This window comes from Aegilops tauschii, chromosome 6 (genome assembly GCF_002575655.3).
Source record: "Aegilops tauschii subsp. strangulata cultivar AL8/78 chromosome 6, Aet v6.0, whole genome shotgun sequence".
In the NCBI taxonomy this organism is placed as follows: Eukaryota; Viridiplantae; Streptophyta; class Magnoliopsida; order Poales; family Poaceae; genus Aegilops; species Aegilops tauschii.
The window spans coordinates 14,476,744-14,491,397 of record NC_053040.3 but is presented as its reverse complement, the minus strand read 5'-3'; the positions used below and the strand labels follow the sequence as shown (position 1 = coordinate 14,491,397).

Genomic DNA, 14,654 nt, shown 5'->3' with positions numbered 1-14,654 from the left:
TTTGCTTTAGGTACAAAAAATTACAAACTTTCTGTTAGTGCCGGTAGTTTACAAATTTGAATAGTTTAAATTTTGAAATATTTGAAATTTGTGTGAATCACTAGTTTGTGAATAACTTAACTTTGAAAATAGATTTTTCAGTGATTCTTTTTTCTTATGTTTAATATTAGTGTGTTTTATCATTATATTCAATTTGTTAATGCTTAGGTTATTTAAAAAATGAAATGCCTTTGTAACAGATGAGTTTTCGTCCGAAACCCTGATACTTCGAAAGAGATTGTCCATTTTGTACACGAAGTGCATCCAGTTTTTGCGGTAACCCTCTGTACTTTTTTGCACATGCTATGTGGGTGAAATTATGATACCATGCCAACTTTCAACCTTTTCTGAGTTCAACTTTTCTTGCCAAGAAAGATTGGGATCGAAACAAAAAATGAGCGACCAGTCGACGTCGAAAACGCACAACTTGATTAAGGGAAACGATGTCGCAGACACCACAAAAAAAAAGAATAAGGGAAACGATTCGGTCCGGTCGACCGGCCGAACCCTCCGCAGGTCGCTCGCGCGCTGTTAGATTGAGGCAAAGATCTAAGGAAAAAAAATCAGAAACAAACCTTAAACTTGTAAACGATTGCTAAATTGAACCCCAAACTTTTAATCCCTGAAATCAGCACACTGAACTCTTATTCCGGCCTAGTTTAAACCCTGAGTGGGTTTTTGAAGGGATTGTCGAGGTGGCAGCAGAGATCATTGGGTGCGGCAGGAGGCAACTTGGCCGCCCCACCAGGGCGAATTGAGTTTTTCTTTTATGTAGTGCGCGGCTTAAAAATACCGAAAAATGTAAGACTCACAGGGAATCACACTTGTGATCTAACGCTGCTGAACAACTCCGGCTAACCACTCTAACTGATGACTGTTGGTGATAAATGAGAAGCGCGAAAATATTTAAGCACACAACATAGTGTCGAAATTCAAAAACATTTTCTTGAAAATTATCAACAATACTGAATCCAAATATTCTTGAAACAAAAAAACAATATTTCAATTTAGAAACATTTTTGCAAAGTTGTGGACAACTTTTGGAATTATGAACATTTTTTGAAAAGCAACAACAAATTTGGAAAACATGAAGCATTTTTGAAATCCCCGGACATTTTATAAACATGAACCATTGTTTAAACGCTAACAAATTTTTAAACATGAACAAAAAATTTAACTGAGAACAATTTTTTAAAACATGAACATTTTTAAACATAAAGTTTTTTAAAAAATGTGAATAAATTTTGAAACCTGAGCAAAATTTTAAAATGCGAACACTTTCTAATTTTTTAAAAACTTGGAACAAATTTTGAAAGTTTTTTTGCACTTTAAATTTTATTCAGGTTTCAAAAACTGTTCATAATTCCAAAAAGTTGTTCACATTTTTGCAAAAAAAATTGGAATTCTTATGCTTTTAGGAATATTCTGATTTCAAAATGATTGAAAATTTCAAGAAAATGTGGAACATGTTTTGAAATCTGATGCCACGTTGACAATCCCTGTAAACACGCTCTAGGTTTAAAATAGACGGGGATCAGATTGTTTGGTGTGCTGATTTCGAGGATTAGAAGTTCAGGCTCGATTTAGCTTTCGCCTACAAATTAAGGTTTATTTTGGACTTTTCCAACAAACAACGGTTTTGACACTCCCTGGTGACACGTTTCGTGTGATGTCCATGCGCCGCCCAAGGTCCCTCTTCATCCTTATCTAGATTCTATACCATACCATAAATAAAAAATCGTATTAACCAAAGAAAAATAGGCTCGATTTGGTTTCTATCAGCTTGGTTTTAAAATGTACAGAGTCAGTGGCCCTATTCACTGCTCTTCGCGAGGAGAGCTCCTATAAGACACTCTGTGCGTCAAAATGACGGAATGAATCATAGAACGTCCGCTATGGGTCGGACCATTCCGTCCGCTAGCAGTGACATTGTCGTCCGCTGGTATTTAGTGATTTAACTAGATCTTTTTAATTTTACTTGTTTTAAGGATGTTTTTTTACTTTCTTTTCTATAAAAACGGGAAAATTATTATGGTTTCAAAAACAAACACGAAAACTATTTAATTTTAAGAAAAATAAACATTTTTTGCCACTTTTACAACATTTTTATGAAAAACATGCGCATTTTCTAGAAAATGTTTTGTGAACAAATTTTTTTAAGTTTTTTGAACAATTTTAAAAATTCTGATTTTTTGAGATCTTGATTTTTCCCCTAAAAGGAAGATTTTTTCTTTTAAGCACGACCACTTCTGAAATTTTCTAAACTTTTTTTTAAAAGAAAAAATCCTCAAAAAATCAAGGAAAATGAACAGATAAATGAAAAAAAAGAAAACTAAAAACCAAGAATTAGAAGCTTCCAAAATCTGGAACGTGTAGACGCACTACCTAGCTAAAATAGGATGGACGACTCATGTCCACATTGCTACTCGTACACAGACAAAAGGAGGCGACCACGTTCGAGTGCCGTCGGCGCTGCCACTGGTTCCCTCTCCCTTCGCCGGCCACTCCGATAGCGGGAGGGAGGGGGAACCTCGGAGCTGTGCATCGGATGGGTTCTCAATAGGGTTAGTGTTGAAGGAGATGATGTCGAGGCTGTTGCGGCGGCATCGCGTCTGAATAAGTTTCCTCGGGCTCCGTTCGCGATTAGGTGGGGCTCTTGCATTCGTCTAGGAGCCAGCGGGGTCGAAGATCCCCGGGTTTCGTTGAGGTCGCGGGCTATGGTGTCTGGAGGTCTACTGACCGGTTTAGGCCTTGGATGGGTGGTGGTTGTGTGAAGACAAAGATTTTTCCTTTTTCGTCGGTATGATTTTCGGTTGCCGTTCTTCCTCTTTCTTTGTGCTGCTACTAGAGGGATATCCCGAGGACCAAGCAATCAGACAAGCACGTCACCAAGATTTGTTAACGATGTTCACCATCATGGCTACATCCCGGGGCCCGACTACGGGCGCTCCTCCCCGTGACACCGCTACAATACCGCACACCAGCCATCCGGGCGCCGGCAGACGCCGCCGGCTCCCCCTGTGTGCCTGTGTTATTATGTTGGCATAGGTTACATCGTGTGTCTACTCTCGATATATATGAGAGGCCTAGGATACAAGTGTCCTATTAGGACACAACTCCTACCATGTCTACACACAGTTTAAAAAACCAAGTCCAACTGTAACCTATCTTTTACAATAATATTCGACACAACTCTAACAACTCTACCTTGGCGAATATTCTCCAGCACCTTGAATTCATCCATGCATCGAACTTCCATGTACATTGCACTTGAGATACACCATGAGCACTGCTGCTACTCCTAGACTCCATGTGACTCCACCTGCAACTGTAGTCCCTTCTCGTCCTCTTCACAGTCAGCACTCGAGCAAAAATTAAGTTCTTCATTACTCTACTTTGGGCTCCCAATTTCTGGAGTATCCACTCAACGCCATCACACACCGACCACTGTCTGCATGAAAGTGAACAACTTACATATTGGATGCTACATATAGGAGTTACCTAAACTCAACGTCACTGCTCTTTCTTGATTCCTTGTCTAAAACTTGAAGAAATTTCACCGTCGCCCTTTGTCATCATGAGTCAAATTCACAGTTGTCTCGTCCTTATTCCGGATAGTCTCTGGCATGTCCCACAACTATAGCACTCCGCCTCCTTCTGTATTTGTCATCCGCACTTTGCCATGTGCACTGAAAACCACAGAATATACGGCCATGTACTCTCTCAGCTTTTGACAATTTCAGACTTTCCGCGACTTTCTCAGATTCTCCATGGTCAACTCCTGTCCATCAACCGGCACCGATAGACCCAGTCACCAACTAGAATCCGGTACTCTCCAACACTGCTTCAGCACCCCTGCACACTTTGTCTGACCACATGTCTGACCACTAGTGCCTTGGCCTGTCGTTGTGTCCCGTGCTTACCGCATACCTCGCCGCTATCACCGCGTCGAGCCTCTGCTGTCCCGATCGAGTCTCAAGGGTCGCGAACCCACACCACTTAACCCCCACTGCAGAGAACCATCGATCATCACTAACCGATGTCGAGTATCACGTCTCCATCAGACCACTGGTAACTAGTCTGAACCATGTGTCTCTCGCTATCCCGCTGAAATAGGCTTCGACTGTCCGAATTCTTACGTCATAGCCCCTCCATCAGCACAGAGTGTAGTCATCCATCAGACTCCAGCTTCACCTTCAACATGACTCCATGTAGCTGGCCATGCTACCCCGCGCCCCGTCGACTTCAAGCTCTCTCATGTGTGCACCATCTTGAATCAACCCCGCGACATAGTCTGTCGAAGCCGCACAAGCCCTCAGGTATGCACCACATGTTTCCACGCCCCAGAATTCGACCACCATCAGCATCACGCGCTTATGCCGTCATCACTGAAATCACCGCCGTCTTCTGCTTTGACCAACATCCCTGCCGATCCGTCAGACTGTCACTGTCCAGTCCAACCCAGCCGAAATTATCCGACTACAACCATGCTCCACCCTGCGTCGTGTCGCCCGCACTTCTCCATGCATTGCTTGACGCCCTGTGTATGCATGATCCACATGACACGCTTGTCCACGTCCTCCGTTGCCTCTCCACACGCTCCAAGCCATCTGATCAAACCAACCTAGCAAAACTTTCATGCAAACTTGAATCTGACAAGTCCCTCGTCTGCAAATTATTATGCTCGTGTTTGATTTATTAGCTTCTCCGCGCACCTAGCAGAAAAGAATCAAATCCTTTCGATCCATGCCAAACCACTCTTGTGCACACGTGTTGGACCTAGCAACACTTTGTTTTCTCAAAACAAACCACGTGTCTGCACAACACCAAGCAAGGCACACGTATACATGACGTACACGTCCAGGATCAGCAGCACCGCTACCTTCTCGGCCACCCAGCACCTGGGCCTGCAGCCGTCCCGCAGAAAACCAAAATACAGCCGTCCCGCAGAAAATTCCACGCCTTGGCCCGCCCTGGTGACTGCCTCCTGCGACGCTCGCTGCGCTCCGTGCCCTAGCCGCCGCTGCTTCAGATCCGACCTGCCGCTGCCTTGGTTGCTTCCGATTGCTTCCAAACCTGCTGCTTTGGCCTCCGTGTCACGACCATCTGACCTTCACATCAGACCTTATCTGCTGCGTACCGTCAGTAGATCGGAATAGAACACGACGCCTCTCTTCAAGACCGACCATCGGAGCTTTTCCTCTTGATCAACAACGATCCAAAACCTCTTCAAAACCTTGCTCATGATACTACTGGTTAGAATGAATCCGAAGCGCACCATCGATCTACCGAGGATCAAGCAATCACACAAGCACATCACCAAGACTTGTTAACGAGGTTCACCATCATGACTACATCCCCGGGGCCTGACTACGGGCGCTACTCCCCGTGACACCGCTACAATACCGCACACCGGCCACCCGGGCGTCAACACGCGCCACCGCCTCCCCTGCGTGCATGTGCTATTATGTTGGCATAGGTTACATCGTGTGTCAACCCTCGATATATATGAAAGGCCTAGGATAGAAGTGTCCTATTAGGACACAACTACTACCTTGTCTACACACAGTTCAAAAACCAAGTGCAACTATAACCTACTTTGTACAATAATATTCGACACAACTCTAACACTTTGTATTTTACTACTTGTTAGAGTGCTCTTTGTTTTTCTAGTTTTTTGTGTGTGCGTTAGGGTGTGCTTACTTGTACGTGTCAAGGACTATGTATTACTAGTAGACTGGCCGTGCGTTGCCACGGGCTTTTGAAATAGTTTGCAAGAGTTACATGTTAACATTCTAAGGTCTCGCCCCGTCGTAGATCCAGATCCCCACCACTGATTCCACCCCGCCTAGGCCGCCGCCTACCGCTGCGCTGCCCCATCACGTTCGCCTCCGCTCCGGTCGCCCCGACCCCGCCCGCCTCCTCTCCGGCCGCCTCCGCCTCCGGTCCATCCTCCTCCCGGCCCCGCTCCATCCGCCTCCTCTCCGGCCCTGCTCCGTTCGCCTCCTCTCCGGTCCGTCCACCGCCCCGCTCCGTCCGCTTCTGCTCCGCGCCGCACGCCGCCGCCCCGCTCCGTCCGCGTCCGCCCCGCGCCGCACGTCGCCGCCCCGCTCCCCGCTTGGCCGCCGCCCGCTCCCCGATGGCGCCGAAGAAGACGCCGAAGGGAAAGTCCGGTTTCTTCGGCATGAGGGCGAAGCCCTCCGGGACCTTCGGACTGGAGTTCTCCGATGCCGGGCAGCGTTGGTGGCTCGGCACGTATCCCACCGCCGATGAGGCTGCTTGTGCCTACGACGTGGCGGTGTGGCGTGCCGGACGGCCGAAGACGGATCTAAACTTCCTGGAGGTCGAGTCCCATGCGGTGGCGGAGTGGCTCGTGCCGCAGGGCATCCGGATGGAGGAGATGCCGGCTAAGAAGGCGAAGAAGAGACCGGCGGTTGTTGTCGCTCCCGGCGAGAGCAACGAGGCGACGATGGCTTGGTTTGCGTGATTTGCAATTTGCTGCAAAGCCATCTCTAATGAAATGCTATTTGCTACATTTTTAAATAGGAAAATTATTATGATCAGCCAGCCATAACTCAACAGACCAATCTCTAATGAAATGCTATTTGCTACATTTTTTAAATAGAAAAATTATTCCGATCAGCCAGCCATAACTCAACAGACCAATCCGAACCCACATTTTCTAAAGTAAAAAAAAATCCCTTGATAGATCAAGATGCCAAAGTGTCGTTTGCCCGACTGCTATGTTCCTATACATGCAGAGCAAATTAATTTTCAAATCAAGGAATTAAGAAAAGGAAGAATATCATGATGTTCGTGGCACTTGCCAGGTCTGCCATGCTACCATGGCATCGTCTTTTTAGTCTCTACCCACATGCCGAGTTGAGAAATAATCTTCAGATATACCCACTGTTAACACACTCATGTACATAATGGCCCTTGGCTGATTGATTTGGCTGGCTGTTAACACAAGCACACAACACACAAAATCAGTCAATAGCCACACGTATGCATTGTTTACTTTATTCCAATTGTGATGCAATCGTGACACCTACACGCCTCGTCCGCTCGCCCGTCACGGTAATTGCCTACTCGCCGCTGGTGCCAATTGCTCGACCTCGCCACCGCCGCTCACCACTCAGTCTCCACCGGCTGCCCATTGCCTCTTGCGCCACCCGCGCGCTCGCTCGGCCCAATGCTGTTGATTGGAATGCGGGACCGAAGGTAATCCATGGACAGGTTTTAGTTCTGCTTGGCATCAATCTTTGGTACTTGTCAATCCATCTAACACAAAAAAATCGACTCTCAGACAGAAAAGTGATCTAACTCTATTGATGAGCACAACAGTACATACCATCCCATCATGATGTTGCCATCTCTCACACTTGATGATTACATCTTGTTATTTACAACATGTACACCATCGGGCGATTGCTTTATTAGAAATATATTTACACAATATGATCAGAGCAACATCAAGGAGTCGGATGCTGGTGCACAGATTCTCCTCAAATTCCACATGCAACCCTTGTAGAGAAGAACGACAGATTTTCCTTAGGTGATTTTTGACCGAGCTCCTACAGAAAAATTCAAAGAAATCATGAGGAGCATGGAGCCAGGCAAACTAATCAGAGTAAATCATGAGAGGAGAAGCCTCTCAACCTACTACAGAGAATCGAGTCAACATTAATTCGTGTAAGAATTAAACCGTAATGTAGATCAACAACCCAGCAGTTGATAAAATAACCCTGACACAACCCATTAATACAATATATGGTCACAGGAGTAGATTGAGATTGTGCAGATATCATGATCTACGAACCGTATCTACGAATATTGATTGCAAAGTCACAAACAGAACCTCCTCACATCACAAAACAAATGTTTCATCAACAGAAACTCTAGCGAATGCCAATTGGATTATAGAAGTAAGATAGAGACATCGAAAAAAAGAAAAGATAATTCAAAGAGTATATATTCTATTTTCTTACTTGACATCACAGAGAATGCAAGTCAAAGATATTGCGATACATCTTACCCTTCTATAAATTGACTGCAAGGCACAATCCCCAGCAAAATATACAGAATGAATTGCTCCTATGGTCCAAGTATTGCATAAATAGTTATATACAGACTATTCAACAGTGAGCATAAACATGGCATGTACTACCAAAATCCCTTGGATATGGAGCTTAGTCTGCATGTCTATTCGTCTTATTTCCCTAGTACAATGCCCATGCGTTGCCACGGGCCTTTTAATTTTTTTTTGATTGCATACATAAGCATAATGCACTTCCATTTTCACATGTATAGAAAAAAATTACAGTAACAATCGGAAAATGTACTTGATGCAATGTATTTTCATTATTCCACTTCACTTGCATCTCCTAGTAGAACGCCCGTGCGTTGCAACGGGCTATATTGACGACTTCTTTTTTTTACGTCAAAGCACTCTTCTTTTCTTCCATTCTTCCTTCCCCCAATTAAAAATGTTTCTCAGAGTAATATGTGAATGGATAAATTTACAACGATACTAAAATATGAAGGACTAAAACCATATTTATGGAAGAACATATTTCTACAACACATTCGACATGAAACTTATGGTGTTTGATAGATTGGATAAAACACGATGCTAACTTAGCACCAAATCTCATTGATATTTCAAAACATGGTTGTCGTACCATTGTACCTGAAAGATCTGTCTCCCCCTTCCTCGCTCCCTCTCTAGTAGCCGTCCCATGAGCCGGTCGTCATTGTTGCTGTTGATGGCGATGACAACAATGAGGAGGAACACCACAAGAGCTAGATGTTCTTGACCTCTTCCCTATGGTAACTGCCGCCTCTGCATTGGGTGTCATTCATCAACACCACCGCTGCGCAAGCTACTACTTGTATAGAAAATAAGAAGATAGAAACTTTGTGTGTTGGGTGGGCTTGAATTTGAAATTATAGCCTTATAGGAGGAAAACTTATATGAAATATGCTACAAAAATATCATCTTGTGTTTAAAGCCATGGAAACAAGATCTTTAATAAGGCCATGAGAAGACATGTGCAAAGCAACATAGTACTAAGGTGACTATGCTTTGCCATGGATTCAAGAAAGACATGAAAGTCCAGCTATAGTAATTTTCTCCTACACATTATGTGTAATTTAGACATAGATCTATTCAAGTCCAAAAAGAATAGTGATGAACACTGATTTATCACAATTTTAATCACAACACCTGTTTAAAAGATCCAGGGAGAGAAAGAGATCCATCCGGGGAGCAAGCCTGTGTCGTTTATGATGGCCAAAGTGCAAAAGTAAAAAGGAAAACGACCAGCAACACCACCACAACCCAGTTCTCCTTCTAGCACCGCGTGCAATGAAGAGGGTCTGAGCTTGAAACAACAGCCTCGTTGGGTCTTTTTTGTTGCAGCCGAGATGTAGGGGATTGCAAGCACCCTGCCTAGAGGATTCCAGAATGAAACCTGCAATATATAAAGGCAAACAGAAAATCATTAAAGGCAATCTTAGAGGTGCAAAATCATCAAGCTATGGATGCCCTCATAGAGAGACTTCTTGTCATCAAAACCGACAAGGTACAACTTGCGTACTCACACAGCTCCCACCGTCTAATTTTACTTTTTACCAATCCAAGTTATTTTTAAGGCTTCATTGGTATGCTGCAAAATCACACACATGTATAGAAATTACCATTACAATTTGTGTGGCATTCATAGAAGTTACTCCCTCCATCCCATAATATAAGTGTTTTTGACTCTAGTATAGTGTCAAAAACGCTCTTATATTTTACGATGGAGGGAGTAGAAAAAAAATGCTAATCCAGTTTAGCTTGATTGGTTACCTTGGTAAACCCACATGTCATTGAACTTAATTATACCTTTTCTAATTTGGGAAGGAATGGGGAAAACATTTGTAGTCTGCACAGTTGTTATATGTAGATGTATTGTCTACCCAACAAAGGCCTTTTTTAGGAGAAAGGCAGGAGCTTTGCCCAATTCATTAAGAGAGGAAAATAAAATTACAGAATGGCCCTGTTTATGAGGAAAACAAGGCCGAAAACCACGCGATTTAAAAGGGAAAATTGTGCAAAGCCCCGAAAAAAGAAGAGAAACAAAAAAGAAACAACAATTCCGACATCAGCCAACTCGAAACTATACCACCAACTTGCCCACACCCCAGAGATGAGTGGATGAACTCTTCCGAGATGCCTTCAAGAAGGATAACGACGCCCAAGGGCGCCGCCGTTTCCCTCCTTTTCCCGCTAGGATCGGAAATCCTGTATTTTCCATATCCATACAATCGAGTCATTAGGTTTCTGAAATAGTGTAATGGAAAAAGAAGTGCTTCGAATCATTGCTATTTGACTCGGACCTGTTCTGAAAAAGTCGAGGTATTTCGAATTGTTTGTTGACACGGACAAAGTAAGTCGCGGTCATCGACCCCCTTCGAAGACTTAAGATTTCGCCCAGAGTGACCCACAACAGCTGGCAGACCTCAGGAGATGGCCGCCCACACCAACAACCCCCACGGCAACCCTTAAAACCAGCAAGCCATGGTCTAGTGAAGAGGAGGAACTCATCGATGACAACTCCAAAGAGGAGGGAGCTACAACGCCATGGTCGCTGGTATCCTTCAACGCCCATCAAACCAAGACTTTCGTCCTAAGCCCCTCGACCTAACCCAGCCCCGAGGAAGGAACTCAGCCACCGCAGATCGAGAGCAAGCCAAGACCACGCTATACGGGCAGCAGCAAACCATGACCACCAGTTCCGAGAGCCCTTCGATCGATCCGCACGACCAACATGGAGGCGAGTCAACACCAACGCACAACACAACACAACCGAGCCTCAGATACACCACGAAAGCCAAAGCTCACGCAGTAAGCACGGCCTGGACGCAGCCCAACCATGCCCATGTCACAGTATCCAACGGCCAGCCCCATGGCCGGAGCGGACAGATCGGGACCGCCATGATCTGAGCCTTCGAGCCCGCTCCCGGGCAGCTGCCCCAGCAACCGAGTCGCCCACGCCTCCTAGGCCACCCACCTCACCACATCCGCCGACGCAAGAGGCACGACACCGCGCTGGCCGTCGCCCTCCGCTTGCCGCCCGCCCCATGAGCTCCCCAACTCATGGAGGACACAACCGCGGAGAAAAGGAACCGTCCCCGCCGCCGCCCGCTCGGCGACGGTGAGGGGAGGAGGGTGGGGGTCGCCGGGCTTAGGGTCGCCCATGGGGATGGAGTGACATGGGGCTGGTCGGCATTTCACTGTCTAGCTGTTTTATCATTTCCAACAAAGGCCTTTCATGCAATATAATTGGGCTATTAAGTTCTAGTATCGATCATACTGTGAGAACAACAAAAAAGAGCATATTGTATACAACGCCACAATAATGATATCATAGACATACATAAAAGTACATGTTAGTACCTTGAGCATTTTAATCCCTTCCTCGTACGTTAGCTTCAACGTTTTCTCTAGGTACTGTATATAAATTAGAAGAAGTTGAGACAGTAAATTAAGCAAAAGCACACATATAACAACACAAAACAGTAAGGAGTAATGTCTTACCTTCAGAGGTTCAAATGGATACTGCCTATTTATTGTCTCGAGTTCCTTCTGACAATTTTCATTTGGGTGTTTGAATATTGCTACAATTAGCAATCTATGATATCACAAACCTGAAAACAAAAATCAGTACTTGGTCAGCATCGCTTCAATAGACAAACTAAAGAATTATTTCCTCCAAATCTTCCTTGCCTCAAAGTAGTGCTTCTTAATCTCCATTTCTGCATCCAACCCAATAAACTCACACAGATGCCTGTGAGTGTTTGATTTTTCTGATCTAAATACCGGACCAGCCTCAAACACGCGCCCAAAGCCACCACAGATGCTCATTTGCTTGTATGATTGTGGAGACTGCGCTAAACAAGCAGGCTGGTAATTGTACACCAGCTTGAATGGAGATGCACCAAGTTCACTTGATCCACCAATCAACTTTGGACTGTGGATCCCAAGTCCGAGAACAAAAACTCGCTGAAAGTCTGCATGTGTATCCAACAATCATGACATGTACTCCCTATGTAAAGAAATATAAGAGCGTTTAGATCACTTCTTTAGTGATCTAAACACTCTTATATTTCTTTGAGGAGGGATTATGGACCAAAAGAAGAAAATAAACATTGCATGCTACAGAAATGGATAATAAAATCTATCTGCATGAGATGCCACATGAATGTCACAAACATAAGCATAGTTTCGATGCACACTATCTCATGTTGCATGCTAAATACAGGTTTGTGCACGTTGCCTTTTGCTGGTAGATGGAGATACTAAGATGAAAAAATGGTCACACAAAAATTGCTTTTCAAATGTTAATATTACCAAGACTAATCCATGAATAAAATGTATGCAACTATGCACAGTAAAGATACTTAAAATAGTTACTGTACTAAACTCACTGATATAGAGCTATCAAAACCGGAGCCAAAGCTCAAATCTTGAACAACGATCAAAGCAGACTTCAGCCTTGTGGTTGCCGCATAGGCTCACCACACTGACAACACCAACTCTCTTCCGTCTTCTCAGTTTCTTGACAAAAAATGATACTGCTATTTGCACATTAGGGAGTAAATTATGCTTCAAGCATTCCTCAAACCAAATCGGCAATATGTAGGCTTAAAATATCAGCAGGCATCCACACAGATTTCTACAGCTGAAATATAGTGTTGTGATTTGTGTACCCATAATGCAGAATAACCTATTGTTCTATTTGGTGGTTAAATAAATAAATATTATTGTTTTTGGCTAGTGCCGGTAGAGCTACTAAATGATAGTCAGTGTCACTGTATATTTCTAAGAAAGAAAATTATAAGACTTCATTGGTTGTAAATAACGCTAATTGTATTGGTTGCCACCAATGTCGACTTGAAAAGAAAATTATGGAGCTTCAGTTCATATGCATCTAGTCATATAAAAAAATAAGAACACATGCTTCAGCTCCTGTTAGTTCAGTCACAAAAAAAATCACCACCAAAAAACAGAAGACAAAGTATCATTGTTATATTTGTTGACTTGATTGATTACTGTAGGTTAACATAGCCAACTGGAATTAACCTGCAATAGGATAAAAGAAATTAAGATTTGAGACGTGTGTTATAGGGTTCATAGAAGAGAGAAGAGGGAGGTACCATAGCAAATCATTGGTCGCACAGTTTGACATTCAACTTTCCATTTGCCAATGAGACCTCAGGGATTCATATACATAAACGTTGATTGATATATCAGGTCCAACTCCCTGTAACTCATAAAAGTTACTGGGAAGTCAACTAAAAAACAATTCTCAGTAGAAGCAGACGGCTTACCAATAAGGTGGACCAAAGGCCTTTATACAATCCTCTACCACTCTCTTCTCTACAAATTGTAGACAACGTGTGAAAGATGCCCTTGTAATACCTAGTGGTTTTCTGCAGAATTTTATAGACATGAAAGTTTAGCTTACTAAAACCTGTTCCTTTGGTCTGTAAAGCTGCATTGCATGAAAGCGTTAGGTAAAGATGCTCTAAGTTCTAACTGGAAGTTATATTGATTGATTGATTGGCTTAGTGTTATTCACAAATCACAAAAGGAAGAAAAGCATCACCTGTGTTGTCAGGTGATTTCGAACAACATCCAATTGGTAAGTTACAGATGCAGGTGTCACTCACGCTAGACCACCACCAAGTAAACATATAGACACTAACATAATTTGGGCCGTCCATTCCGTGAAGCTGCAACTATATTTCGAAATTTATAAACCTATAACAAAAAAAATAGTCACGAGAAATCTTGCAAGTTAACATACTAAAATTCATTGCTGAACTTTTTGTATCGCTCATATCAATAGAAGCTGATGGCGGAATAAGAAAATCGATGTACAATTTTGACAAGATTGCCTTTCGAATATGCCCAAAACACTTCTTGTCGAACAACCCACAAAGCCATGTGCCATATACTACCCTTCCTTAGAGCTGCAACATCTGAACGCATACCTGCCACCTGTCGGATCAGTATGCCACAAGCTCATACAACAAACTTTATCATCAGCATATGGGTTATGTGACAAAAAAATTACTGTATTCAAGAACATTTTCAAGAGATTGCAATTTTGTAGCTATGAACAGCATATGGTACATACAATGAATCCACAGCCAAGGTTTAAGTTTGGACCATGATTGGACAATACAGCGCAGAGTGTTGTAAATTAACAACAATAATAATAGGCCATGACTGTCAACCAGAGATATATTGTTTGGGGCAATCAATTCAAAGCGAGGGAAGAATATATATATATATCACATTCAGGGAACTAAGTTGATATTATCAGCATCCAATTCCTTTGAAGAATCTATATATGTGCAGTGTGAAGGCAGAAGGAGCACAGCAGCACCATGAAATAGAAGAGAAATATTCCTTCACGCTCACAATCCGTGCACACGAGAACGCGGGAGATAAAAGAGGGGGCGGAAAGCCTATTACCTGCAAGAGGATGGAGAGTGGCGAGGATCGAGATGCAGATCTTGCCGACCACGCCGGCGAGGTGTGCGACGGTGATCCAGCCAAG

The 14,654-nt window shown here is 43.6% G+C and overlaps 1 long non-coding RNA gene across 1 annotated transcript; it reads right to left on the bottom strand.

Annotated features, from left to right (window-relative positions):
• Nucleotides 1-9,146: 9,146 nt before the first annotated feature.
• On the bottom strand, nucleotides 9,147-11,854 carry LOC141025495 (uncharacterized). The gene is made up of 4 exons (XR_012186989.1): nucleotides 11,813-11,854; nucleotides 11,624-11,733; nucleotides 11,483-11,536; nucleotides 9,147-9,515 (listed from the first exon to the last, which is right to left on the bottom strand). It is a non-coding gene; the product is annotated as an uncharacterized lncRNA (long non-coding RNA).
• Nucleotides 11,855-14,654: the final 2,800 nt, after the last annotated feature.